The 27,739-nt window shown below is 46.2% G+C and overlaps 2 long non-coding RNA genes across 2 annotated transcripts; both read left to right on the top strand.

The window, feature by feature from the left end:
- The first annotated feature begins 7,334 nt into the window (after positions 1–7,334).
- On the top strand, positions 7,335–8,315 carry LOC144123663 (uncharacterized). The gene is made up of 2 exons (XR_013313133.1): positions 7,335–7,685; positions 7,856–8,315. It is a non-coding gene; the product is annotated as an uncharacterized LOC144123663 (long non-coding RNA).
- An 8,941-nt stretch (positions 8,316–17,256) lies between these two features.
- Positions 17,257–18,246, top strand: LOC144126292 (uncharacterized). The gene is made up of 2 exons (XR_013313477.1): positions 17,257–17,616; positions 17,787–18,246. It is a non-coding gene; the product is annotated as an uncharacterized LOC144126292 (long non-coding RNA).
- Positions 18,247–27,739: the final 9,493 nt, after the last annotated feature.

The following is a 27,739-nucleotide window of genomic DNA, read 5'->3' as shown; positions in this document are numbered from 1 at the left end:
ACTGTCATGGAAAAGAAAGTCCTCAAATATATATAGGCACACAAAATTTGTCAAAACTGCCTGGAACTTTTTTTCGGACTTATCAGGTCCCACAGAGGCCACAACGACCACCCAACTATTGTACAATTTCGTGCTGCTTTCAGAAAAGTAGTAGTTCACAATGAGCTCGGTGATGTAGCAACAGGGAACTGCTTGCCTTTAGAAACTGCAGCAATCTTGTCGTGCGGTAGTGCTATTATTGCTTCAGCAACTGAGACACTAAACGCGTCAAAAGGCAGGAGGCGCATCTTGAATGCGGACACTGCTGCGCAGCACCAAATAGCCAGAGATCACGACTGTATCTCACATCCAGAGCATAATACTGAATGCGGAGACAGAGTAGTGACGTACCTGGCTGGTAACGTTTCACACAAGTTGCATACTAAGCTGATGTGTGACCAGTGCGCGGTAGCGTTGTTTGCATCTCGACCACAGGGTGACACATACTCTTTCATTCAGAGAAAAAGTAGCGGAGGGCTGAGCTACCCATCAGAGAGAGAGTGTAATTAAAATCTGTCGTAAATCTGAGTCTCTTGTTCGATTGCCATTGCACGGTAAAAGCCTGTCATCAAGAACTTTGTTAACTAACCTTGTGCATGAAGTTTTGGTTTCATTCCAGCAAAGATCTGTTTCTGGAGCTTCATGGCCACATGTTTCCGCTGAGGATCATTATGTCCTTCTAGTGCAGAGCATTGCAGGGTGCTTTTTAAACATAGGCTCTATCACGTAGGCAAGAAGGTCACAGAAAGCTTGCAGGATAGCCATGTGCGACAAATTTTTAGGAAGCTTACCCAGTTTAAGGGCCAGTAGCGGGCATATAGCTACCGAGTTTCTTTCCGAAACAGTGAGGCAAAGGAATGCATGTCCAGTGGAGCATCATTCGGGAGAGAGGGGGAAGGGGTTATCATCATTTCAGGAGGGTTCTGGCTATGCACTGCGGCCAGTAGTTTAATCTTGCAATAGTCATAAGTCCTCAGTCTGAATCCTCTGCTAGTTTTTGCGGATAAATTTTTTGTTCAGCTCACACTCGTCAATGACTGGTTAGTAAACCCTGAATCCCCCCTTTTTTTTTGTGCATAGCATTTACCATGTATATTTAACTATTGTTTGATTGCACGCTGATAATGTAAATAATGCCTCCTATATTTGCTTACTGGCCGTATTGGTTGGTCAAGAGCCCAAATAAATGTTTCTGACTATGCAACATGGTGTCACTGCTCTACTTTCACTATTATACATTTGGACATGCACAAAACTGTGTAAACAGGCCCTGCAGGCCAGCACGAACTGATGAAATCCTTTCAACAAGAGGTGGAGACTAAGGTAGGTCAACGGGGCCTCTTGCTTATATGACCAAGAAGAACCATTTCCACCTTAGTTCCTGCAGCAATATCTTGGGGATTTGTAAACAAGGTTGAGAAAGGTGGTGCAAGTTGCACAGCTAGGTCGTATCGGGTACGCTGTATCGTTTATTCTGAACGTGCATATATGTTAGCCAAGTTGATATTTATCGGCTGACTGAGAATACCGACTAGGTGAGCACCGTTGAAGTTATGCTGCAGAATAACTGTATGACAGAGCTAGGTTTGGTCCGACCGCGTAGCTGCGGGGTTAACAATTAATAGCCCCATGCTACTGAAGCCGAGTTGCATGCGCGCGTATTGTACAGGGTTCGTGTGCTCTCGCGCGCATGGCAGCGGCGCATTCAGAGAGGTTTTTCACTTAATCTATATATACATAGTTTTGCAGTGCTAAACTCGCACTGTGCGAACACTACTTGGGGGGGCCACCTGCGCTCCCGACGACGCGGATTTATAAGCTTGGTATATACTGTCGTATAACATCTCTGAGTGAAATTCCAGCGAGAATAAGCGAGCGTAACAGAGAGAAGCATTTTACGGTGAGCGTTTAGCGTTGCAGCAGTCGGTACAGCGCAATTAATATATACACCAAAGCGCAAGGTGATCCATTTCAGACACACAAGATCGAGCGAATGCAATGGGATCAAGTGCAGAGCGCTGAGCCGTTGCGGGCTGCAGTGGCCGGACGACCGTTATTTTAAGGGTTTCGAGAAATAAGGTGCCTCGAAAGCGCGCAGCCCGCCGCAGTCGTTCCCCTCGCACGGGCGTAGAGCCGCCGGACGCCCTTCCGACGCCGAGGAATACGATCGCAAAAGCGTGCCGCTCGGTGTTATTCTACGCCTGCTACGCAAACTTCCTTTTGACACACAGCAGGGCAACGTGGAAAACGCTGAAAGCCTCTGCGTGTCTGCATAGTTCGAAAGGATGCAGTAGGCTGCTGCAGAAAACGACGGCTCTGTGCCGCACAGCCCGATCGCTCCGCATCACTGCACTAGCTTTGAAGAGAAAAATTTCCGCTAAACGGCGATTCGACACATCCAGAAGAAATCGTCAATGAGTGCGTACCGCTGCGAGGCGAGTCGAGGCGACTTTCAGACGCAAGGCAATGCCGAGCACATCACCTCGAAAGCCCACTCGCCGCCACCGAGAAAAAAACTCGGGCTACTCGCACCCACCGCTCTCTGGCCCTTTGCAATAATGACACAGTACGCTGTTGTTAGTGGCTTGATTTTTCATAGCAAAAACGACAACGTTGCTAATGGCCCGACTTTATAAGCCTAAATTTTGGCGTTACTTCCACCACATTTTTAACACTGCAGTGCCTGGTGACACGCTGACACGGGAGTGTCACCAGGCTCTGCCTTTTAACTGTCGTAAGTGGTTCTGGTTGTTGGCGAAAAATTTGTGTGCACGGCGTGCAACTGTTTCTTGGAGAACACCTTCGCTGCACTGCACAGGGTTAGGGGAGGGGAGTTAAAGAGATAGAATAGAGGACGGGTCAGAAGGCGGAAAGGGCGGCAAGTGCACGGAAGAATGCGGCACGAAAAGCGCGATACACAGGCACGAGAAACAGTGGGCGGGCACACATTGCGAAACGCGCACTGGTGTGAGTCAGAAGACGCCCATGCACTCATTGATCACAGTATGTTTCTTAGTGCAAGAGGAGGGGAAGTGGAGACGCCAAAGAGTCTCTGGAAAGGGGTTTGCGGGCACACACAATGTAGCGCGCGATGGTGAAAATTCAGCACACTGGGGCACAATGCACAGAAGGTTTGTGTTCACAGCACGCAGCACAAAGCACTTGGGTGACACTAGATGCGCCTGCGAAGGCCTGCCTCATCGACGAAGGAGACGAGAGCGGACAGGGCAGCTTTCCTTTTGTGTGGCGATGCCTCAGGGAAGACTGGGTCGCCGGCAGTGGCAGAGGGCAGGCCGAGCTTGCTGTATTCGGCGCGCATTATGGAGCGCACGTTAGCATGAACGGGGCACTCACAGAGCAGGTGCTCAACTGTTTCTGTCTCTCCGCAGTCAATACAGTTTGTGTCGGCCTCTCCCGTGAGGCGGTGGCGTCGGTCTGCCGTGAAGACACAACCAATCCTGATGTGCAGGAGTAAAGAGTATGCCGCGCGTCCGAAGGCAGTGTACGGGACAGGCTTTGGGAGCTTGCCGGATGCGACGCGGGAGTCTGGGTGGCAAAGTGCAACCTTGTGGCGCAGTATGTGACGCGCTGCGTCAAAGGCCGAGATAGCCTCACAAACTGGAGCTGCTGGGTTGGAGTGGACTGCCTTGGCGAGTCGGTCAGCAGCTTCGTTTCCTGGCACTCCCACACGGGATGGCACCCACTGCAACAAAATATCACAGCCGCGCGCACTGAGCGTACACAGTTTGTGGTGTCGCTGCTTAAAGATTACGCGTTATAAATATTACGCAACAGCGCGCGGTGACGGCCGAGAGCACGGTGTAAGAATAGATAGGTGTACCAACGGCGCCGCTTGTCTTGTGCTCCGGACGTTGCGCGAGGAGTCTCGCAGTTTTGCAGCGTGCCGATAGATGGCAGCACACAACAACAACAACAAGCCCATGGGTGTATCTAATCAGCGCCAGTGGGAGACACTTAAGAGACTCCGCCATAATGAATCCCAACTGGCCTCTGCCATTTACCGAAAAATGGTCGACTGGTAGCCCAGTGTAGCTATCATTCCAAAATGCCGTTCAAGTTAAAGCACTTTGAGGCGCAAGCATTATTTACTTTGGCGGATTTGATGTAAAAAAACTTACCTTTGCAACTTTGAACAGAGGGCACTTCCAAAGCAACAACTTCTTGCAATGTGCTAAGTTGTGTTTGTTTTTTCATTGGTATATTAAGTTGAATGCAAGAGATATGAAATGTTTAATTGTCTGAAGCAACCCAGCTAACAGCAGGAGTACAAACGTCCCACGTATCTATCTGCCTAAATTCTTTTTTAGTTTCCATAAGTAAAAACAAACTAATAGTAACATAAAAACAGACAATATTTTCGGTAATACGTACCTTTGCAACATTTATCAGAGGCCACTAGCAGGACTGCAACTTCGAACTGAGGGCTATTTTAGTTTTGTTTCTCCATATGTTATACAAATTTCTCTTCAAGAGAGATGACAAGCCAAATTGTCTTAAGCAGTCTACCTGCGAAAGAGACGATTTATTTGCAACAATAAAAAAACGATTAATAGCAAACTCAAACACTATTTGCGTTGGTGGATTGTATTTAAAAAATACTTACCTTTGCAACTTTGAACAGAGGGCACATGCAAAGCAACAACTTCTTGCCATGTGCTATGCCCTGTTTGTCTCTCCATGTATTTTACAATGTAGTATGCAAGATTGATGACAATTTGAATTGTCTGAAGCAGCCCTACTGACTGCAGTGGTCCAAGCTTTACTCGTATTCTGCGTGCTTAAAATCTAATTTATTTGAAGTAAATTAAACTAATCGCAAATAAAAACAAACATTAGTTAGTGTGGCAATCCTTATTAAAGAAAATTCGTACCTATGCAACATTTAAAAGGGAGCGCTTGCAACGCTGCAACTTCTTGCTAACGTCTATTTTAGGCATAGAGGTTTCTCCACCGGTTATATAAACTTTTATGCAAGAGAGATGACATGCTAAATTCCCTGAAGCAACATGCCCGCAAAAATTGCATTTTAATTTGCATTATAAAAAGAAACTAATCGCAAAATTAAACGCAACCATTACTCATGTTGGCGCATGGATTGAATAGAGTACTTCAATCTGTATTCCGGGTCTTTCGGTTATGTGCGCTTGTAACTACGGCGCTGCCAAGCTGTTTCAATTCCCGCTAATGAATTTTCACGGCCAAATCTCAACAAAACTTTCTCTGTCCTGTGTTCGTCCCTTTATTTAATACGCCTCTACTGTATGGGACACTGCACAGCAATTGGAGCAGATTCACAACAGGGCAGCAAGATTCGTCTCGGGCAGGTACGGCCGGGCGCAGGGATAGTTGTACAGAAATGAATAATGTCTTGACGTGGAAGCCCCGCCGCGGTGGTTCAGCGGTTAGGGCGCTCGACTACTGATCCGGAGTTCCCGGTTTCGAACCCGACCGTGCCGGCTGCGTTTTATGGAGGCAAAACGCTAAGGCGCCCGTGTGCTGTGCGATGTCAGTGCACGTTAAAGATCCCCAGGTGGTCGAAATTATTCCGGAGCCCTCCACTAGAGCACCTCATTCTTCATTTCTTCTTTCACTCCCTCCTTATACCTTCCCTTACAGCGCTGTTCAGGTGTATAACGATATATGAGACAGATACTGCGCCATTTCCTTTCCCCTAAAACCAATTATTATTATTATTATTATTATTATTATTATTATTATTATTATTATTATTATTATTATTATTATTATTATTATTATTATTATTATTATTATTATTATTATTATTGAGGTGGGAAAGTCTTGCTGCTTCTAAACGACATGACCATTCTTGTAAAATTCGCGAGTACCGTCCCAGGACGAACTTGTTCGCGAATTCATTTTTCGTTGAAACTGTGCAACAGTGGAATCGACTTTCGGAGGTTCAAGTGTGCGCTGTAAACGAAGACTTTTTTTTTTTTTTTTGCCAATCCGTGAATCCGGGACCCTGCTATACCGCTATAACACCTTCGGGCAATGCGGGGTAATTCTTGATTAAAAATTCAAGTGCGAACTTTTCGGAGTGCGTCGTCTGTTCGCGCTTAAGTTTGGGCAATGGTTTAGGACGCTTCATTCACTCGCTGCATGTTGGCCTGTTATATATTGTCGCAGCGCGACTGCTACAGCGCGGAGCTGAATATTTGATGTACAGTACAGTACCAGCAACCGCTGCCCATTACGAGCGACCGCTTTTTGTAACAGAATGGCTGCGAAGAGAGCTTATATCATGCAAATCCTTGGAGGAATATCGGTAGTTTTTCAACACCTATTGCGCCGGTGGAGTGGTACGTAGGAGCGTCGAGGCGACTGAGCCGACGACTCGGGTTCAATAACGCGGCCGCGCCTTTCGATGAAGGCGAAAGGCAGGAGTGTGCTGTGAAATATCGGACTTATGGGTGGTCGAAATTAATCCAGATCCCTTCACTACGGCGTCCCTCACCGACAATGTGTCGCTTCGTGACGTGCCCCACAATTTACAATTTTTTTCACATTTTCTAGTCTTTGTAGAGCTTTCATGTGCACTGCATCGGAGCTGCAAGGGTTTTTTGTCGCGCGGTATCACGTGAGCTGCCTTTGGCTGCAAGCAATTGGTACACCGCATTTTAGTTTCTGTGCTAAAATTGGCTCATGCGGCACATTGAATTCTTCCTCTTGAAGGTTTTGTGTGCTTACCAGCTTCACAACCTTTCCTAGGCACACAGTCTGCTTTCCTGTCGGTACATGCCCCTGTCAGAATTAACTGCTTTTGTTCAATATTTGCTATGGCTTAGGGCATATATTTTAGTGCAGAAACTTCCATGATAAACAACTGTCTCAAGCTACTAAATTTCAATGCGGCTGTAATACAAAAATGCAACTGCATGACAAATGTCTTGCATTTTCAGTGCTACTGTTTTCTTCCTGATTGCACATGTTATGCCTCAGCGAGCATGCACCGAGACTATGTGGCTGAAAACCTCTACTAATGCGCGTCCAGGGCCTTATGGGCAAGTGACACAGCAACTATGCCAATGTCCACTTACTGAAGCTTTATTGCATGTATGAGAACCTTGCTCACACACACGCAGAATTAAACAAACATAAATATGCACTGCAATTCATTTCATAGCCTGCATGGTGGTGCAGAACATTGCATGCCATATGTATATCCGTTGCAGCTCTGAATGTTAAGAATTCCCGTTTTTAAAAATCCCCAATGCTGGCTGCTACATTACGTAGATAAAAAAGGAAGGACTAAAATAAGTGCTTTGTTTTCTGGGGTCTTTAGAAATATCCAGTACATTCAGAATGTAATATCAGTGTTGCTTCCCATCAAGGCAGAGAGGCCTTGCAGAGGTAAAAGAATATCGGTTTGCGAGTTGCACAGTGAATTATACATTCTTCTTTTTTCCACGGTGTTAATTTGTTTGAAAATGTTTGAGATGTTGTTAAAAGTAAAAAACCTTTTCACATGGGTAATTGCTGTTTGTACCCCAACAGAATTATCTCTTTTTGGTTTCCATGTGCTGTCTGGGGAAGCTAACTGCCATTCTTTAAATTATATGCGTGCTGATTATGGCTGATATACTGTGACATTTGTTTTCTGTTAGGTAAGCTTCAATAGGAAAATTAATCTTCAGACAATGGACACGATGTGAGCAAAATTACAAGCTGTCACCACAAAATATTCTTCTGTATACCGTATACTTCTCTTAATCTGGCAAAGGATATCTTGGCAATCAATTATAGCTGATATACTGTGACATTTCTTTTCTGTTAGGTAAGCTTCAGTAGGAAAATGAATCTTCGGACAATGGCCACGATGTGAGCAAAATTACAAGCTTTCACTACAATATAATCTTCTGTATACCGTATACTTCTCTTAATCTGGCAAAGGATATCTTGGCAATCAAATAATGCCCTTTGAATATCAATCTGTGCAGGGAATGTTGCCTCCACAAACTTCGAGTTCTGTTCAAACACCAGAAAAGAGAAAACAAGCGGTGGTAAGTAAGGCAGGCAGGCAAGGTTAACCTGAAAACAGCATACAACACCAGAGCTTTCACATGTGTATGTGAATGGCTTATTTCTGGCATGTTTTTATTACTGCAACCTATTTACAGCGCATAGGTAAGGGGTCTTGAGTGACTGGATCAGCTTGATTTTACACCCATGACTCTTTCTAACACACTTAAAACATTTGTATGCCTTTTTTTTATCAATAAACCAATAAATTTTTTAGTGTGTGTGTCCTCCACATCAAGCTGAGGGAGCCCCTGCCAGATCTCTCGGCTTGGAAATGGGTGTCCAGCAACACACGCAACGGCGAGTGCAAAGGAAATTTTTGTTCCTACACCTCAGTGCGAACCTCCTGCATTTTTGTTACCCCTGAAGAAAGTACACGTGGCTGGAACCGAGCAGCTTGTGATTGTAGAAGGTGACTAAATTTTGATTCTGCTTTATAGGTTGACACTCCGGAGAAAGCTTTCTTGAGAGCACGTGCAGCAAAGTTTGCCTCGGAGCACATAAAGACTCGAAAGCGGATCAAGCGGCTGCAGCAGTCTAGAAGACCCCAGAAAAAAAAAAAAACGCTTGAAGAATTGAAGGCTGTGATTCAAATGCTACAGAGGCAAAATATCGTGCTGAAGGATCAGGTGGCTGTGCTTGACACCCTTGGAATAGCCAATCAACACCTCCCTAAAAAACAGATATCCAAGCGCCCTGGCCGGGATGTGCCGAGGCAGTTTTCACCTGAGCTCAGGGCCTTAGCGCTGTCACTCAATTTCTACTCGCCACAAGCATACAATTACGCGAGACGGGTCTTCGACACCTGCTTGCCCCACCAAAGAACACTGCGAGAGTGGTATCAGACTGTAGATGGCAATGCTGGCTTTTCAACTGAGGCATTCAATGCTCTAAAAATGAAATGCACCGAGATGAGCAGCCGAGGCCACCAAACTGTATGCAGTCTGATGACTGATGAAATGTCAGTCAGGCAGCAGGTTCAGTGGAACAGGGGCAATTCTGAGGGGTTTGCTGACAAGGGCACAGGAGTTGATGGTGACTGCCTGCCACAGGCAAAAGCTGCTTTTTGTTGTAATGGCAGTAGCCATTAACGGACGGTGGAAGCTGCCGCTCGGATACTTTTTAGTAGATGGTCTTCTCGGCGAGCAGCGAGCTGATCTAGTTATATACACAAAGCCTGCTTCTTGCCCACAATGCTGGGGCAATGGTTGTAGCTCTAACAGGCGATGGAGCTCCAGCAAATACAGCCATGTCAGAGGAGCTGGGCTGCAGCTTCAAAAATGTAGACCAACTGAAGACGACATTCTCACATCCTGCCACCCAAAAACCAGCGGCAGCATTTCTTGACCCTTGTCATATGTTAAAACATGTCACAAATGCTCTAGCGCACAAAAAATCAACAAGGGAAACACTGTGGCATGGCAGCATATTGAGCGGCTACATAGTTTGCAACAAAAAGAAGGGCTTCACTTGGCCAACAAGCTGCACAGAGCGCATATTCAATGGCAGAGGCAGCCGAGCAAGGTCAGGTGTGCGGCCCAAGTTATGAGCACTTCTGTGGCCACAGCACTTGCTGAATGTCGAGTGCTCAAAGTAGAAGGTTTTGCCGACTCACAGCCAAGTGAAGAATTTTTGAGGTGCATTAACAATACCTTTGATGCGTTGAATTGAAGGTCCATACAGCAAAAGGGATTCAAGAAAGTTTTAAATGAGTGAAATTTCAAAGATGTTGAAGCCATGTTTAGAGCCTCCATCATTTACCTGTCATCACTGAGCAAGTCTACCAGTGGCCACAGCATGATTGAGACGGCACAAAAAACGGGATTTTTAGATTTCACCACATGTATGAAAAGCTTAGTTGCACTCTACAATTTCACTGCCATGGAAAAGAAATTCCTCAAATATATATAGGAACACAAAATTTGTCAAAACTGCCTGGAACTTTTTTTCGGACTTATCAGGTCCCACAGAGGCCACGACCACCCAACTATTGTACAATTTCGTGCTGCTTTCAGAAAAGTAGTAGTTCACAATGAGCTCGGTGATGTAGCAACAGGGAACTGCTTGCCTTTAGAAACTGCAGCAATCTTGTCGTGCGGTAGTGCTATTATTGCTTCAGCAACTGAGACACTAAACGCGTCAAAAGGCAGGAGACGCATCTTGAATGCGGACACTGCTGCGCAGCACCAAATAGCCAGAGATCACGACTGTATCTCACATTCAGAGCATAATACTGAATGGGGAGACAGAGTAGTGACGTACCTGGCTGGTTACGTTTCACACAAGTTGCATACTAAGCTGATGTGTGACCAGTACGCGGTAGCGTTGTTTGCATGTCGACCACAGGGTGACACATACTCTTTCATTCAGAGAAAAAGTAGCGGAGGGCTGAGCTACCCATCAGAGAGAGAGTGTAATTAAAATCTGTCGTAAATCTGAGTCTCTTGTTCGATTGCCATTGCACGGTAAAAGCCTGTCATCAAGAACTTTGTTAACTAACCTTGTGCATGAAGTTTTGGTTTCATTCCAGCAAAGATCTGTTTCTGGAGCTCCATGGCCACATGTTTCCGCTTGAGGATCATTATGTCCTTCTAGTGCAGAGCATTGCAGGGTGCTTTTTAAACATAGGCTCTATCACGTAGGCAAGAAGGTCACAGAAAGCTTCCAGGATAGCCATGTGCGACAAATTTTTAGGAAGCTTACCCAGTTTAAGGGCCAGTAGCGGGCATATAGCTACCGAGTTTCTTTCCGAAACAGTGAGGCAAAGGAATGCATGTCCAGTGGAGCATCATTTGGGAGAGAGGGGGAAGGGGTTATCATCGTTTCAGGAGGGCTCTGGCTATGCACTGCGGCCAGTAGTTTAATCTTGCAATAGTCATAAGTCCTCAGTCTGAATCCTCTGCTAGTTTTTGCGGATAAATTTTTTGTTCAGCTCACACTCGTCAATGACTGGTTAGTAAACCCTGAATCCCCCTTTTTTTTTGTGCATAGCATTTACCATGTATATTTAACTATTGTTTGATTGCACGCTGATAATGTAAATAATGCCTCCTATATTTGCTTACTGGCCGTATTGGTTGGTCAAGAGCCCAAATAAATGTTTCTGACTATGCAACATGGTGTCACTGCTCTACTTTCACTATTATACATTTGGACATGCACAAAACTGTGTAAACAGGCCCTGCAGGCCAGCACGAACTGATGAAATCCTTTCAACAAGAGGTGGAGACTAAGGTAGGTCAACGGGGCCTCTTGCTTATATGACCAAGAAGAACCATTTCCACCTTAGTTCCTGCAGCAATATCTTGGGGATTTGTAAACAAGGTTGAGAAAGGTGGTGCAAGTTGCACAGCTAGGTCGTATCGGCTACGCTGTATCGTTTATTCTGAACGTGCATATAAGTTAGCCAAGTTGATATTTATCGGCTGACTGAGAATACCGACTAGGTGAGCACCGTTGAAGTTATGCTGCAGAATAACTGTATGACAGAGCTAGGTTTGGTCCGGCCGCGTAGCTGCGGGGTTAACAATTAATAGCCCCATGCTACTGAAGCTGAGTTGCATGCGCGCGTATTTTACAGGGTTCATGTGCTCTCGCGCGCATGGCAGCGGCGCATTCAGAGAGGTTTTTCACTTAATCTATATATACATAGTTTTGCAGTGCTAAACTCGCACTGTGCGAATACTACTTGGGGGGGCCACCTGCGCTCCCGACGACGCGGATTTATAAGCTTGGTATATACTGTCGTATAACATCTCTGAGTGAAATTCCAGCGAGAATAAGCGAGCGTAACAGAGAGAAGCATTTTACGGTGAGCGTTTAGCGTTGCAGCAGTCGGTACAGCGCAATAATTATATACACCAAAGCGCAAGGTGATCCATTTCAGACACACAAGATCGAGCGAATGCAATGGGATCAAGTGCAGAGCGCTGAGCCGTTGCGGGCTGCAGTGGCCGGACGACCGTTATTTTAAGGGTTTCGAGAAATAAGGTGCCTCGAAAGCGCGCAGCCCGCCGCAGTCGTTCCCCTCGCACGGGCGTAGAGCCGCCGGACGCCCTTCCGACGCCGAGGAATACGATCGCAAAAGCGTGCCGCTCGGTGTTATTCTACGCCTGCTACGCAAACTTCCTTTTGACACACAGCAGGGCAACGTGGAAAACGCTGAAAGCCTCTGCGTGTCTGCATAGTTCGAAAGGATGCAGTAGGCTGCTGCAGAAAACGACGGCTCTGTGCCGCACAGCCCGATCGCTCCGCATCACTGCACTAGCTTTGAAGAGAAAAATTTCCGCTAAACGGCGATTCGACACATCCAGAAGAAATCGTCAATGAGTGCGTACCGCTGCGAGGCGAGTCGAGGCGACTTTCAGACGCAAGGCAATGCCGAGCACATCACCTCGAAAGCCCACTCGCCGCCACCGAGAAAAAAACTCGGGCTACTCGCACCCACCGCTCTCTGGCCCTTTGCAATAATGACACAGTACGCTGTTGTTAGTGGCTTGATTTTTCATAGCAAAAACGACAACGTTGCTAATGGCCCGACTTTATAAGCCTAAATTTTGGCGTTACTTCCACCACATTTTTAACACTGCAGTGCCTGGTGACACGCTGACACGGGAGTGTCACCAGGCTCTGCCTTTTAACTGTCGTAAGTGGTTCTGGTTGTTGGCGAAAAATTTGTGTGCACGGCGTGCAACTGTTTCTTGGAGAACACCTTCGCTGCACTGCACAGGGTTAGGGGAGGGGAGTTAAAGAGATAGAATAGAGGACGGGTCAGAAGGCGGAAAGGGCGGCAAGTGCACGGAAGAATGCGGCACGAAAAGCGCGATACACAGGCACGAGAAACAGTGGGCGGGCACACATTGCGAAACGCGCACTGGTGTGAGTCAGAAGACGCCCATGCACTCATTGATCACAGTATGTTTCTTAGTGCAGGAGGAGGGGAAGTGGAGACGCCAAAGAGTCTCTGGAAAGGGGTTTGCGGGCACACACAATGTAGCGCGCGATGGTGAAAATTCAGCACACTGGGGCACAATGCACAGAAGGTTTGTGTTCACAGCACGCAGCACAAAGCACTTGGGTGACACTAGATGCGCCTGCGAAGGCCTGCCTCATCGACGAAGGAGACGAGAGCGGACAGGGCAGCTTTCCTTTTGTGTGGCGATGCCTCAGGGAAGACTGGGTCGCCGGCAGTGGCAGAGGGCAGGCCGAGCTTGCTGTATTCGGCGCGCATTATGGAGCGCACGTTAGCATGAACGGGGCACTCACAGAGCAGGTGCTCAACTGTTTCTGTCTCTTCGCAGTCAATACAGTTTGTGTCGGCCTCTCCCGTGAGGCGGTGGCGTCGGTCTGCCGTGAAGACACAACCAATCCTGATGTGCAGGAGTAAAGAGTATGCCGCGCGTCCGAAGGCAGTGTACGGGACAGGCCTTGGGAGCTTGCCGGATGCGACGCGGGGGTCTGGGTGGCAAAGTGCAACCTTGTGGCGCAGTATGTGACGCGCTGCGTCAAAGGCCGAGATAGCCTCACAAACTGGAGCTGCTGGGTTGGAGTGGACTGCCATGGCGATTCGGTCAGCAGCTTCGTTTCCTGGCACTCCCACACGGGATGGCACCCACTGCAACAAAATATCACAGCCGCGCGCACTGAGCGTACACAGTTTGTGGTGTCGCTGCTTAAAGATTACGCGTTATAAATATTACGCAACAGCGCGCGGTGACGGCCGAGAGCACGGTGTAAGAATAGATAGGTGTACCAACGGCGCCGCTTGTCTTGTGCTCCGGACGTTGCGCGAGGAGTCTCGCAGTTTTGCAGCGTGCCGATAGATGGCAGCACACAACAACAACAACAAGCCCATGGGTGTATCTAATCAGCGCCAGTGGGAGAGACTCCGCCATAATGAATCCCAACTGGCCTCTGCCATTTACCGAAAAATGGTCGACTGGTAGCCCAGTGTAGCTATCATTCCAAAATGCCGTTCAAGTTAAAGCACTTTGAGGCGCAAGCATTATTTACTTTGGCGGATTTGATGTAAAAAAACTTACCTTTGCAACTTTGAACAGAGGGCACTTCCAAAGCAACAACTTCTTGCAATGTGCTAAGTTGTGTTTGTTTTTTCATTGGTATATTAAGTTGAATGCAAGAGATATGAAATGTTTAATTGTCTGAAGCAACCCAGCTAACAGCAGGAGTACAAACGTCCCACGTATCTATCTGCCTAAATTCTTTTTTAGTTTCCATAAGTAAAAACAAACTAATAGTAACATAAAAACAGACAATATTTTCGGTAATACGTACCTTTGGAACTTTTATCAGAGGCCACTAGCAGGACTGCAACTTCGAACTAAGGGCTATTTTAGTTTTGTTTCTCCATATGTTATACAAATTTCTCTTCAAGAGAGATGACAAGCCAAATTGTCTTAAGCAGTCTACCTGCGAAAGAGACGATTTATTTGCAACAATAAAAAAACGATTAATAGCAAACTCAAACACTATTTGCGTTGGTGGATTGTATTTAAAAAATACTTACCTTTGCAACTTTGAACAGAGGGCACATGCAAAGCAACAACTTCTTGCCATGTGCTATGCCCTGTTTGTCTCTCCATGTATTTTACAAAGTAGTATGCAAGATTGATGACAATTTGAATTGTCTGAAGCAGCCCTACTGACTGCAGTGGTCCAAGCTTTACTCGTATTCTGCGTGCTTAAAATCTAATTTATTTGAAGTAAATTAAACTAATCGCAAATAAAAACAAACATTAGTTAGTGTGGCAATCCTTATTAAAGAAAATTCGTACCTATGCAACATTTAAAAGGGAGCGCTTGCAACGCTGCAACTTCTTGCTAACGTCTATTTTAGGCATAGAGGTTTCTCCACCGGTTATATAAACTTTTATGCAAGAGAGATGACATGCTAAATTCCCTGAAGCAACATGCCCGCAAAAATTGCATTTTAATTTGCATTATAAAAAGAAACTAATCGCAAAATTAAACGCAACCATTACTCATGTTGGCGCATGGATTGAATAGAGTACTTCAATCTGTATTCCGGGTCTTTCGGTTATGTGCGCTTGTAACTACGGCGCTGCCAAGCTGTTTCAATTCCCGCTAATGAATTTTCACGGCCAAATCTCAACAAAACTTTCTCTGTCCTGTGTTCGTCCCTTTATTTAATACGCCTCTACTGTATGGGACACTGCACAGCAATTGGAGCAGATTCACAACAGGGCAGCAAGATTCGTCTCGGGCAGGTACGGCCGGGCGCAGGGATAGTTGTACAGAAATGAATAATGTCTTGACGTGGAAGCCCCGCCGCGGTGGTTCAGCGGTTAGGGCGCTCGACTACTGATCCGGAGTTCCCGGTTTCGAACCCGACCGTGCCGGCTGCGTTTTATGGAGGCAAAACGCTAAGGCGCCCGTGTGCTGTGCGATGTCAGTGCACGTTAAAGATCCCCAGGTGGTCGAAATTATTCCGGAGCCCTCCACTAGAGCACCTCATTCTTCATTTCTTCTTTCACTCCCTCCTTATACCTTCCCTTACAGCGCTGTTCAGGTGTATAACGATATATGAGACAGATACTGCGCCATTTCCTTTCCCCTAAAACCAATTATTATTATTATTATTATTATTATTATTATTATTATTATTATTATTATTATTATTATTATTATTATTATTATTGAGGTGGGAAAGTCTTGCTGCTTCTAAACGACATGACCATTCTTGTAAAATTCGCGAGTACCGTCCCAGGACGAACTTGTTCGCGAATTCATTTTTCGTTGAAACTGTGCAACAGTGGAATCGACTTTCGGAGGTTCAAGTGTGCGCTGTAAACGAAGACGTTTTTTTTTTTTTGCCACTCCGTGAATCCGGGACCCTGCTATACTGCTATAATACCTTCGGGCAATGCGGGGTAATTCTTGATTAAAAATTCAAGTGCGAACTTTTCGGAGTGCGTCGTCTGTTCGCGCTTAAGTTTGGGCAGTGGTTTAGGACGCTTCATTCACTCGCTGCAAGTTGGCCTGTTATATATTGTCGCAGCGCGACTGCTACAGCGCGGAGCTGAATATTTGATGTACAGTACAGTACCAGCAACCGCTGCCCATTACGAGCGACCGCTTTTTGTAACAGAATGGCTGCGAAGAGAGCTTATATCATGCAAATCCTTGGAGGAATATCGGTAGTTTTTCAACACCTATTGCGCCGGTGGAGTGGTACGTAGGAGCGTCGAGGCGACTGAGCCGACGACTCGGGTTCAATAACGCGGCCGCGCCTTTCGATGAAGGCGAAAGGCAGGAGTGTGCTGTGAAATATCGGACTTATGGGTGGTCGAAATTAATCCAGATCCCTTCACTACGGCGTCCCTCACCGACAATGTGTCGCTTCGTGACGTGCCCCACAATTTACAATTTTTTTCACATTTTCTAGTCTTTGTAGAGCTTTCATGTGCACTGCATCGGAGCTGCAAGGGTTTTTTGTCGCGCGGTATCACGTGAGCTGCCTTTGGCTGCAAGCAATTGGTACACCGCATTTTAGTTTCTGTGCTAAAATTGGCTCATGCGGCACATTGAATTCTTCCTCTTGAAGGTTTTGTGTGCTTACCAGCTTCACGACCTTTCCTAGGCACACAGTCTGCTTTCCTGTCGGTACATGCCCCTGTCAGAATTAACTGCTTTTGTTCAATATTTGCTATGGCTTAGGGCATATATTTTAGTGCAGAAACTTCCATGATAAACAACTGTCTCAAGCTACTAAATTTCAATGCGGCTGTAATACAAAAATGCAACTGCATGACAAATGTCTTGCATTTTCAGTGCTACTGTTTTCTTCCTGATTGCACATGTTATGCCTCAGCGAGCATGCACCGAGACTATGTGGCTGAAAACCTCTACTAATGCGCGTCCAGGGCCTTATGGGCAAGTGACACAGCAACTATGCCAATGTCCACTTACTGAAGCTTTATTGCATGTATGAGAACCTTGCTCACACACACGCAGAATTAAACAAACATAAATATGCACTGCAATTCATTTCATAGCCTGCATGGTGGTGCAGAACATTGCATGCCATATGTATATCCGTTGCAGCTCTGAATGTTAAGAATTCCCGTTTTTAAAAATCCCCAATGCTGGCTGCTACATTACGTAGATAAAAAAGGAAGGACTAAAATAAGTGCTTTGTTTTCTGGGGTCTTTAGAAATATCCAGTACATTCAGAATGTAATATCAGTGTTGCTTCCCATCAAGGCAGAGAGGCCTTGCAGAGGTAAAAGAATATCGGTTTGCGAGTTGCACAGTGAATTATACATTCTTCTTTTTTCCACGGTGTTAATTTGTTTGAAAATGTTTGAGATGTTGTTAAAAGTAAAAAACCTTTTCACATGGGTAATTGCTGTTTGTACCCCAACAGAATTATCTCTTTTTGGTTTCCATGTGCTGTCTGGGGAAGCTAACTGCCATTCTTTAAATTATATGCGTGCTGATTATGGCTGATATACTGTGACATTTGTTTTCTGTTAGGTAAGCTTCAATAGGAAAATTAATCTTCAGACAATGGACACGATGTGAGCAAAATTACAAGCTGTCACCACAAAATATTCTTCTGTATACCGTATAATTCTCTTAATCTGGCAAAGGATATCTTGGCAATCAATTATAGCTGATATACTGTGACATTTCTTTTCTGTTAGGTAAGCTTCAGTAGGAAAATGAATCTTCGGACAATGGCCACGATGTGAGCAAAATTACAAGCTTTCACTACAATATAATCTTCTGTATACCGCATACTTCTCTTAATCTGGCAAAGGATATCTTGGCAATCAAATAATGCCCTTTGAATATCAATCTGTGCAGGGAATGTTGCCTCCACAAACTTCGAGTTTTGTTCAAACACCAGAAAAGAGAAAACAAGCGGTGGTAAGTAAGGCAGGCAGGCAAGGTTAACCTGAAAACAACATACAACACCAGAGCTTTCACATGTGTATGTGAATGGCTTATTTCTGGCATGTTTTTATTACTGCAACCTATTTACAGCGCATAGGTAAGGGGTCTTGAGTGACTGGATCAGCTTGATTTTACACCCATGACTCTTTCTAACACACTTAAAACATTTGTATGCCTTTTTTTTATCAATAAACCAATAAATTTTTTAGTGTGTGTGTCCTCCACATCAAGCTGAGGGAGCCCCTGCCAGATCTCTCGGCTTGGAAATGGGTGTCCAGCAACACACGCAACGGCGAGTGCAAAGGAAATTTTTGTTCCTACACCTCAGTGCGAACCTCCTGCATTTTTGTTACCCCTGAAGAAAGTACACGTGGCTGGAACCGAGCAGCTTGTGATTGTAGAAGGTGACTAAATTTTGATTCTGCTTTATAGGTTGACACTCCGGAGAAAGCTTTCTTGAGAGCACGTGCAGCAAAGTTTGCCTCGGAGCACATAAAGACTCGAAAGCGGATCAAGCGGCTGCAGCAGTCTAGAAGACCCCAGAAAAAAAAAAAACGCTTGAAGAATTGAAGGCTGTGATTCAAATGCTACAGAGGCAAAATATCGTGCTGAAGGATCAGGTGGCTGTGCTTGACACCCTTGGAATAGCCAATCAACACCTCCCTAAAAAACAGATATCCAAGCGCCCTGGCCGGGATGTGCCGAGGCAGTTTTCACCTGAGCTCAGGGCCTTAGCGCTGTCACTCAATTTCTACTCGCCACAAGCATACAATTACGCGAGACGGGTCTTCGACACCTGCTTGCCCCACCAAAGAACACTGCGAGAGTGGTATCAGACTGTAGATGGCAATGCTGGCTTTTCAACTGAGGCATTCAATGCTCTAAAAATGAAATGCACCGAGATGAGCAGCCGAGGCCACCAAACTGTATGCAGTCTGATGACTGATGAAATGTCAGTCAGGCAGCAGGTTCAGTGGAACAGGGGCAATTCTGAGGGGTTCGCTGACAAGGGCACAGGAGTTGATGGTGACTGCCTGCCACAGGCAAAAGCTGCTTTTTGTTGTAATGGCAGTAGCCATTAACGGACGGTGGAAGCTGCCGCTCGGATACTTTTTAGTAGATGGTCTTCTCGGCGAGCAGCGAGCTGATCTAGTTATATACACAAAGCCTGCTTCTTGCCCACGATGCTGGGGCAATGGTTGTAGCTCTAACAGGCGATGGAGCTCCAGCAAATACAGCCATGTCAGAGGAGTTGGGCTGCAGCTTCAAAAATGCAGACCAACTGAAGACGACATTCTCTCATCCTGCCACCCAAAAACCAGCGGCAGCATTTCTTGACCCTTGTCATACGTTAAAACTTGTCACAAATGCTCTAGCGCACAAAAAATCAACAAGGGAAACACGGTGGCATGGCAGCATATTGAGCGGCTACATAGTTTGCAACAAAAAGAAGGGCTTCACTTGGCCAACAAGCTGCACAGAGCGCATATTCAATGGCAGAGGCAGCCGAGCAAGGTCAGGTGTGCGGCCCAAGTTATGAGCACTTCTGTGGCCACAGCACTTGCTGAATGTCGAGTGCTCAAAGTAGAAGGTTTTGCCGACCCACAGCCAAGTGAAGAATTTTTGAGGTGCATTAACAATACCTTTGATGCGTTGAATTGAAGGTCCACACAGCAAAAGGGATTCAAGAAAGTTTTAAATGAGTGAAATTTCAAAGATGTTGAAGCCATGTTTAGAGCCTCCATCATTTACCTGTCATCACTGAGCAAGTCTACCAGTGGCCACAGCATGATTGAGACTGCACAAAAAACGGGATTTTCAGATTTCACCACATGTATGAAAAGCTTACTTGCACTCTACAATTTCACTGCCATGGAAAAGAAAGTCCTCAAATATATATAGGAGCACAAAATTTGTCAAGACTGCCTGGAACTTTTTTTCGGACTTATCAGGTCCCACAGAGGCCACAACGACCACCCAACTATTGTACAATTTCGTGCTGCTTTCAGAAAAGTAGTAGTTCACAATGAGCTCGGTGATGTAGAAACAGGGAACTGCTTGCCTTTAGAAACTGCAGCAATCTTGTCGTGCGGTAGTGCTATTATTGCTTCAGCAACTGAGACACTAAACGCGTCAAAAGGCAGGAGGCGCATCTTGAATGCGGACACTGCTGCGCAGCACCAAATAGCCAGAGATCACGACTGTATCTCACATTCAGAGCATAATACTGAATGGGGAGACAGAGTAGTGACGTACCTGGCTGGTTACGTTTCACACAAGTTGCATACTAAGCTGATGTGTGACCAGTGCGCGGTAGCGTTGTTTGCATCTCGACCACAGGGTGACACATACTCTTTCATTCAGAGAAAAAGTAGCGGAGGGCTGAGCTACCCATCAGAGAGAGAGTGTAATTAAAATCTGTCGTAAATCTGAGTCTCTTGTTCGATTGCCATTGCACGGTAAAAGCCTGTCATCAAGAACTTTGTTAACTAACCTTGTGCATGAAGTTTTGGTTTCATTCCAGCAAAGATCTGTTTCTGGAGCTTCATGGCCACATGTTTCCGCTGAGGATCATTATGTCCTTCTAGTGCAGAGCATTGCAGGGTGCTTTTTAAACATAGGCTCTATCACGTAGGCAAGAAGGTCACAGAAAGCTTCCAGGATAGCCATGTGCAACAAATTTTTAGGAAGCTTACCCAGTTTAAGGGCCAGTAGCGGGCATATAGCTACCGAGTTTCTTTCCGAAACAGTGAGGCAAAGGAATGCATGTCCAGTGGAGCATCATTTGGGAGAAAGGGGGAAGGGGTTATCATCGTTTCAGGAGGGTTCTGGCTATGCACTGCGGCCAGTAGTTTAATCTTGCAATAGTCATAAGTCCTCAGTCTGAATCCTCTGCTAGTTTTTGCGGATAAATTTTTTTTTCAGCTCACACTCGTCAATGACTGGTTAGTAAACCCTGAATCCCCCTTTTTTTTTGTGCATAGCATTTACCATGTATATTTAACTATTGTTTGATTGCACGCTGATAATGTAAATAATGCCTCCTATATTTGCTTACTGGCCGTATTGGTTGGTCAAGAGCCCAAATAAATGTTTCTGACTATGCAACATGGTGTCACTGCTCTACTTTCACTATTATACATTTGGACATGCACAAAACTGTGTAAACAGGCCCTGCAGGCCAGCACGAACTGATGAAATCCTTTCCACAAGAGGTGGAGACTAAGGTAGGTCAACGGGGCCTCTTGCTTATATGACCAAGAAGAACCATTTCCACCTTAGTTCCTGCAGCAATATCTTGGGGATTTGTAAACAAGGTTGAGAAAGGTGGTGTAAGTTGCACAGCTCGGTCGTATCGGCTACGCTGTATCGTTTATTCTGAACGTGCATATATGTTAGCCAAGTTGATATTTATCGGCTGACTGAGAATACCGACTAGGTGAGCACCGTTGAAGTTATGCTGCAGAATAACTGTATGACAGAGCTAGGTTTGGTCCGGCCGCGTAGCTGCGGGGTTAACAATTAATAGCCCCATGCTACTGAAGCTGAGTTGCATGCGCGCGTATTGTACAGGGTTCATGTGCTCTCGCGCGCATGGCAGCGGCGCATTCAGAGAGGTTTTTCACTTAATCTATATATACATAGTTTTGCAGTGCTAAACTCGCACTGTGCGAATACTACTTGGGGGGGCCACCTGCGCTCCCGACGACGCGGATTTATAAGCTTGGTATATACTGTCGTATAACATCTCTGAGTGAAATTCCAGCGAGAATAAGCGAGCGTAACAGAGAGAAGCATTTTACGGTGAGCGTTTAGCGTTGCAGCAGTCGGTACAGCGCAATTAATATATACACCAAAGCGCAAGGTGATCCATTTCAGACACACAAGATCGAGCGAATGCAATGGGATCAAGTGCAGAGCGCTGAGCCGTTGCGGGCTGCAGTGGCCGGACGACCGTTATTTTAAGGGTTTCGAGAAATAAGGTGCCTCGAAAGCGCGCAGCCCGCCGCAGTCGTTCCCCTCGCACGGGCGTAGAGCCGCCGGCAGCCCTTCCGACGCCGAGGAATACGATCGCAAAAGCGAGCCGCTCGGTGTTATTCTACGCCTGCTACGCAAACTTCCTTTTGACACACAGCAGGGCAACGTGGAAAACGCTGAAAGCCTCTGCGTGTCTGCATAGTTCGAAAGGATGCAGTAGGCTGCTGCAGAAAACGACGGCTCGGTGCCGCACAGCCTGATCGCTCCGCATCACTGCACTAGCTTTGCAGAGAAAAATTTCCGCTAAACGGCGATTCGACACATCCAGAAGAAATCGTCAATGAGTGCGTACCGCTGCGAGGCGAGTCGAGGCGACTTTCAGACGCAAGGCAAAGCCGAGCACATCACCTCGAAAGCCCACTCGCCGCCACCGAGAAAAAAACTCGGGCTACTCGCACCCACCGCTCTCTGGCCCTTTGCAATAATGACACAGTACGCTGTTGTTAGTGGCTTGATTTTTCATAGCAAAAACGACAACGTTGCTAATGGCCCGACTTTATAAGCCTAAATTTTGGCGTTACTTCCACCACATTTTTAACACTGCAGTGCCTGGTGACACGCTGACACGGGAGTGTCACCAGGCTATGCCTTTTAACTGTCGTAAGTGGTTCTGGTTGTTGGCGAAAAATTTGTGTGCACGGCGTGCAACTGTTTCTTGGAGAACACCTTCGCTGCACTGCACAGGGTTAGGGGAGGGGAGTTAAAGAGATAGAATAGAGGACGGGTCAGAAGGCGGAAAGGGCGGCAAGTGCACGGAAGAATGCGGCACGAAAAGCGCGATACACAGGCACGAGAAACAGTGGGCGGGCACACATTGCGAAACGCGCACTGGTGTGAGTCAGAAGACGCCCATGCACTCATTGATCACAGTATGTTTCTTAGTGCAGGAGGAGGGGAAGTGGAGACGCCAAAGAGTCTCTGGAAAGGGGTTTGCGGGCACACACAATGTAGCGCGCGATGGTGAAAATTCAGCACACTGGGGCACAATGCACAGAAGGTTTGTGTTCACAGCACGCAGCACAAAGCACTTGGGTGACACTAGATGCGCCTGCGAAGGCCTGCCTCATCGACGAAGGAGACGAGAGCGGACAGGGCAGCTTTCCTTTTGTGTGGCGATGCCTCAGGGAAGACTGGGTCGCCGGCAGTGGCAGAGGGCAGGCCGAGCTTGCTGTATTCGGCGCGCATTATGGAGCGCACGTTAGCATGAACGGGGCACTCACAGAGCAGGTGCTCAACTGTTTCTGTCTCTCCGCAGTCAATACAGTTTGTGTCGGCCTCTCCCGTGAGGCGGTGGCGTCGGTCTGCCGTGAAGACACAACCAATCCTGATGTGCAGGAGTAAAGAGTATGCCGCGCGTCCGAAGGCAGTGTACGGGACAGGCTTTGGGAGCTTGCCGGATGCGACGCGGGAGTCTGGGTGGCAAAGTGCAACCTTGTGGCGCAGTATGTGAGGCGCTGCGTCAAAGGCCGAGATAGCCTCACAAACTGGAGCTGCTGGGTTGGAGTGGACTGCCTTGGCGAGTCGGTCAGCAGCTTCGTTTCCTGGCACTCCCACACGGGATGGCACCCACTGCAACAAAATATCACAGCCGCGCGCACTGAGCGTACACAGTTTGTGGTGTCGCTGCTTAAAGATTACGCGTTATAAATATTACGCAACAGCGCGCGGTGACGGCCGAGAGCACGGTGTAAGAATAGATAGGTGTACCAACGGCGCCGCTTGTCTTGTGCTCCGGACGTTGCGCGAGGAGTCTCGCAGTTTTGCAGCGTGCCGATAGATGGCAGCACACAACAACAAGCCCATGGGTGTATCTAATCAGCGCCAGTGGGAGACACTTAAGAGACTCCGCCATAATGAATCCCAACTGGCCTCTGCCATTTACCGAAAAATGGTCGACTGGTAGCCCAGTGTAGCTATCATTCCAAAATGCCGTTCAAGTTAAAGCACTTTGAAGCGCAAGCATTATTTACTTTGGCGGATTTGATGTAAAAAACTTACCTTTGCAACTTTGAACAGAGGGCACTTCCAAAGCAACAACTTCTTGCAATGTGCTAAGTTGTGTTTGTTTTTTCATTGGTATATTAAGTTGAATGCAAGAGATATGAAATGTTTAATTGTCTGAAGTAACCCAGCTAACAGCAGGAGTACAAACGTCCCACGTGTCTATCTGCTTAAATTCTTTTTTAGTTTCCATAAGTAAAAACAAACTAATAGTAACATAAAAACAGACAATATTTTCGGTAATACGTACCTTTGCAACTTTTATCAGAGGCCCCTAGCAGGATTGCAACTTCGAACTAAGGGTTGTTTTAGTTTTGTTTCTCCATATGTTATACACATTTCTCTTCAAGAGAGATGACAAGCCAAATTGTCTTAAGCAGTCTACCTGCGAAAAAGACGATTTATTTGCAACAATAAAAAAACGATTAAAAGCAAACTCAAACACTATTTGCGTTGGTGGATTGTATTTAAAAAATACTTACCTTTCCAACTTTGAACAGAGGGCACATGCAAAGCAACAACTTCTTGCCATGTGCTGTGTCCTGTTTGTCTCTCCATGTATTTTACAAAGTAGTATGCAAGATTGATGACAATTTGAATTGTCTGAAGCAGCCCTACTGACTGCAGTGGTCCAAGCTTTACTCGTATTCTGCCTGCTTAAAATCTAATTTATTTGAAGTAAATTAAACTAATCGCAAATAAAAACAAACATTAGTTAGTGTGGCTTTCTTTATTAAAGAAAATTCGTACCTATGCAACATTTAAAAGGGGGCACTTGCAACGCTGCAACTTCCTGCTAACGTCTATTTTAGGCATAGAGGTTTCTCCACCTGTTATACAAACTTTTATTCAAGAGAGATGACATGCTAAATTCCCTGAAGCAACATGCCCGCAAAAATTGCATTTTAATTTGCATTATAAAAAGAAACTAATCGCAAAATTAAACGCAACCATTACTCATGTTGGCGCATGGATTGAATAGAGTATTTCAATCTGTATTCCGGGTCTTTCGGTTATGTGCGCTTGTAACTACGGCGCTGCCAAGCAGTTTCAATTCCCGCTAATGAATTTTCACGGCCAAATCTCAACAAAACTTTCTCTGGCCGGTGTTCGTCCCTTTATTTAATACACCTCTACTGTATGGGACACTGCACAGCAATTGGAGCAAATTCACAACAGGGCAGCAAGATTCGTCTCGGGCAGGTACGGCCTGTGCGCAGGGATAGTTGTACAGATATGAATAATGTCTTGACGCGGAAGCCCCGCCGCGGTGGCTCAGCGGTTAGGGCGCTCGACTTCTGATCTGGAGTTCCCGGTTTCGAACCCGACCGTGCCGGCTGCGTTTTTATGGAGGCAAAACGCTAAGGCGCCCGTGTGCTGTGCGATGTCAGTGCACGTTAAAGATCCCCAGGTGGTCGAAATTATTCCGGAGCCCTCCACTAGAGCACCTCATTCTTCATTTCTTCTTTCACTCCGCCCCGCCGCGGTGGCTCAGTGGTTAGGGCGCTCGACTACCGATCCGGGGTTCCCGGGTTCGAACCCGACCGCGGCGGCTGCGTTTTTATGGAGGAAAAACGCTAAGGCGCCCGTGTGCTGTGCGATGTCAGTGCACGTTAAAGATCCCCAGGTGGTCGAAATTATTCCGGAGCCCTCCACTACGGCACCTCTCTCTTCCTTTCTTCTTTCACTCCCTCCTTTACCCTTCCCTTACGGCGCGGTTCAGGTGTCCAACGATATATGAGACAGATACTGCGCCATTTCCTTTCCACCAAAAACCAATTATTATTATTATTATTCACTCCCTCCTTATCCCTTCCCTTGCAGCGCTGGTCAGGTGTCTAACGATATATAAGACAGATACTGCGCCATTTCCTTTCCCCTAAAACCAATTATTATTATTATTATTGAGGTGGGAAAGTCTTGCTGCTTCTAAACGACATGACCATTCTTGTAAAATTCGCGAGTACCGTCCCAGGACGAACTTGTTCGCGAATTCCTTTTTCGTTGAAACTGTGCAACAGTGGAATCGACTTTCGGAGGTTCAAGTGTGCGCTGCAAACGAAGACTTTTTTTTTTTTTTTTGCCAATCCGTGAATCCGGGACCCTGCTATACTGCTATAACACCTTCGGGCAATGCGGGGTAATTCTTGATTAAAAATTCAAGTGCGAACTTTTCGGAGTGCGTCGTCTGTTCGCGCTTAAGTTTGGGCAGTGGTTTAGGACGCTTCATTCACTCGCTGCAAGTTGGCCTGTTATATATTGTCGCAGCGCGACTGCTACAGCGCGGAGCTGAATATTTGATGTACAGTACAGTACCAGCAACCGCTGCCCATTACGAGCGACCGCGTTTTGTAACAGAATGGCTGCGAAGAGAGCTTATATCATGCAAATCCTTGGAGGAATATCGGTAGTTTTTCAACACCTGTTGCGCCGGTTCAGTGGTACGTAGGAGCGCTCGAGGCGACTGAGCCGACGACTCGGGTTCAATAACGCGGCCGCGCCTTTCGATGAAGGCGAAAGGCAGGAGTGTGCTGTGAAATATCGGACTTACGGGTGGTCGAAATTAATCCAGATCCCTTCACTACGGCGTCCCTCACCGACAACGTGTCGCTTCGTGACGTGTCCCACAATTTACAATTTTTTTCACATTTTCTAGTCTTTGTAGAGCTTTCATGTGCACTGTATCGGAGCTGCAAGGGTTTCTTCCCGCGCGGTATCACGTGACCTGCCTTTGGCTGCAAGCAATTGGTACACCGCATTTTAGTTTCTGTGCCAAAATTGGCACATGCGGCACGTTGAGTTCTTCCTCTAGAAAGTTTTGTGTGCTTACCAGCTTCACGACCTTTCCTAGGCACATAGTCTGCTTTCCTGTCGGTACATGCCCCTGTCAGAATTAACTGCTTTTGTTCAATATTTGCTATGGCTTAGGGCATATTTATTGCAGAAACTTCCATGATAAACAACTGTCTCAAGCTACTAAATTTCAATGCGGCTGTAATACAAAAATGCAACTGCATGACACATGTCTTGCATTTTCAGTGATACTGTTTTCTTCCTGATTGCACATGTTATGCCTCAGCGAGCATGCACCGAGACTATGTGGCTGAAAACCTCTACTAATGCGCGTCCAGGGCCTTAATGGGCAAGTGACACAGCAACTATGCCAATGTCCACTTACTGAAGCTTTATTGCATGTATGAAAACCTTGCTCACACACACGCAGAATTAAACAAACATAAATATGCACTGATTTCATTTCAGAGCCTGCATGGTGGTGCGGAATGTTGCATGCCATATGTATATCCGTTGCAGCTCTGAATGTTAAGAATTCCCGTTTTTGAATCCCCAATGCTGGCTGCTACATTACGTAGATAAAAAAGGAAGGACTAAAATAAGTGCTTTGTTTTATGGGGTCTTTAAAAATATCCAGTAGATTCAGAATGTAATATCAGTGTTGCTTCCCACCAAGGCAGAGAGGCCTTGCAGAGGTAAAAGAATACCGGTTTGCGAGTTGCACAGTGAATTATACATTCTTCTTTTTTCCACGGTGTTAATTTGTTTGAAAATGTTTGAGATGTTGTTAAAGTAAAAAAACCTTTTCACATGGGTAATTGCTGTTTGTACCCCAACAGAATTATCTCTTTTTGTTTTCCATGTGCTG

The sequence above is a fragment of the Amblyomma americanum genome, chromosome 3 (assembly GCF_052857255.1).
Source record: "Amblyomma americanum isolate KBUSLIRL-KWMA chromosome 3, ASM5285725v1, whole genome shotgun sequence".
Taxonomy (NCBI): Eukaryota; Metazoa; Arthropoda; class Arachnida; order Ixodida; family Ixodidae; genus Amblyomma; species Amblyomma americanum.
This window is presented reverse-complemented; position numbering and strand designations above follow the sequence as displayed.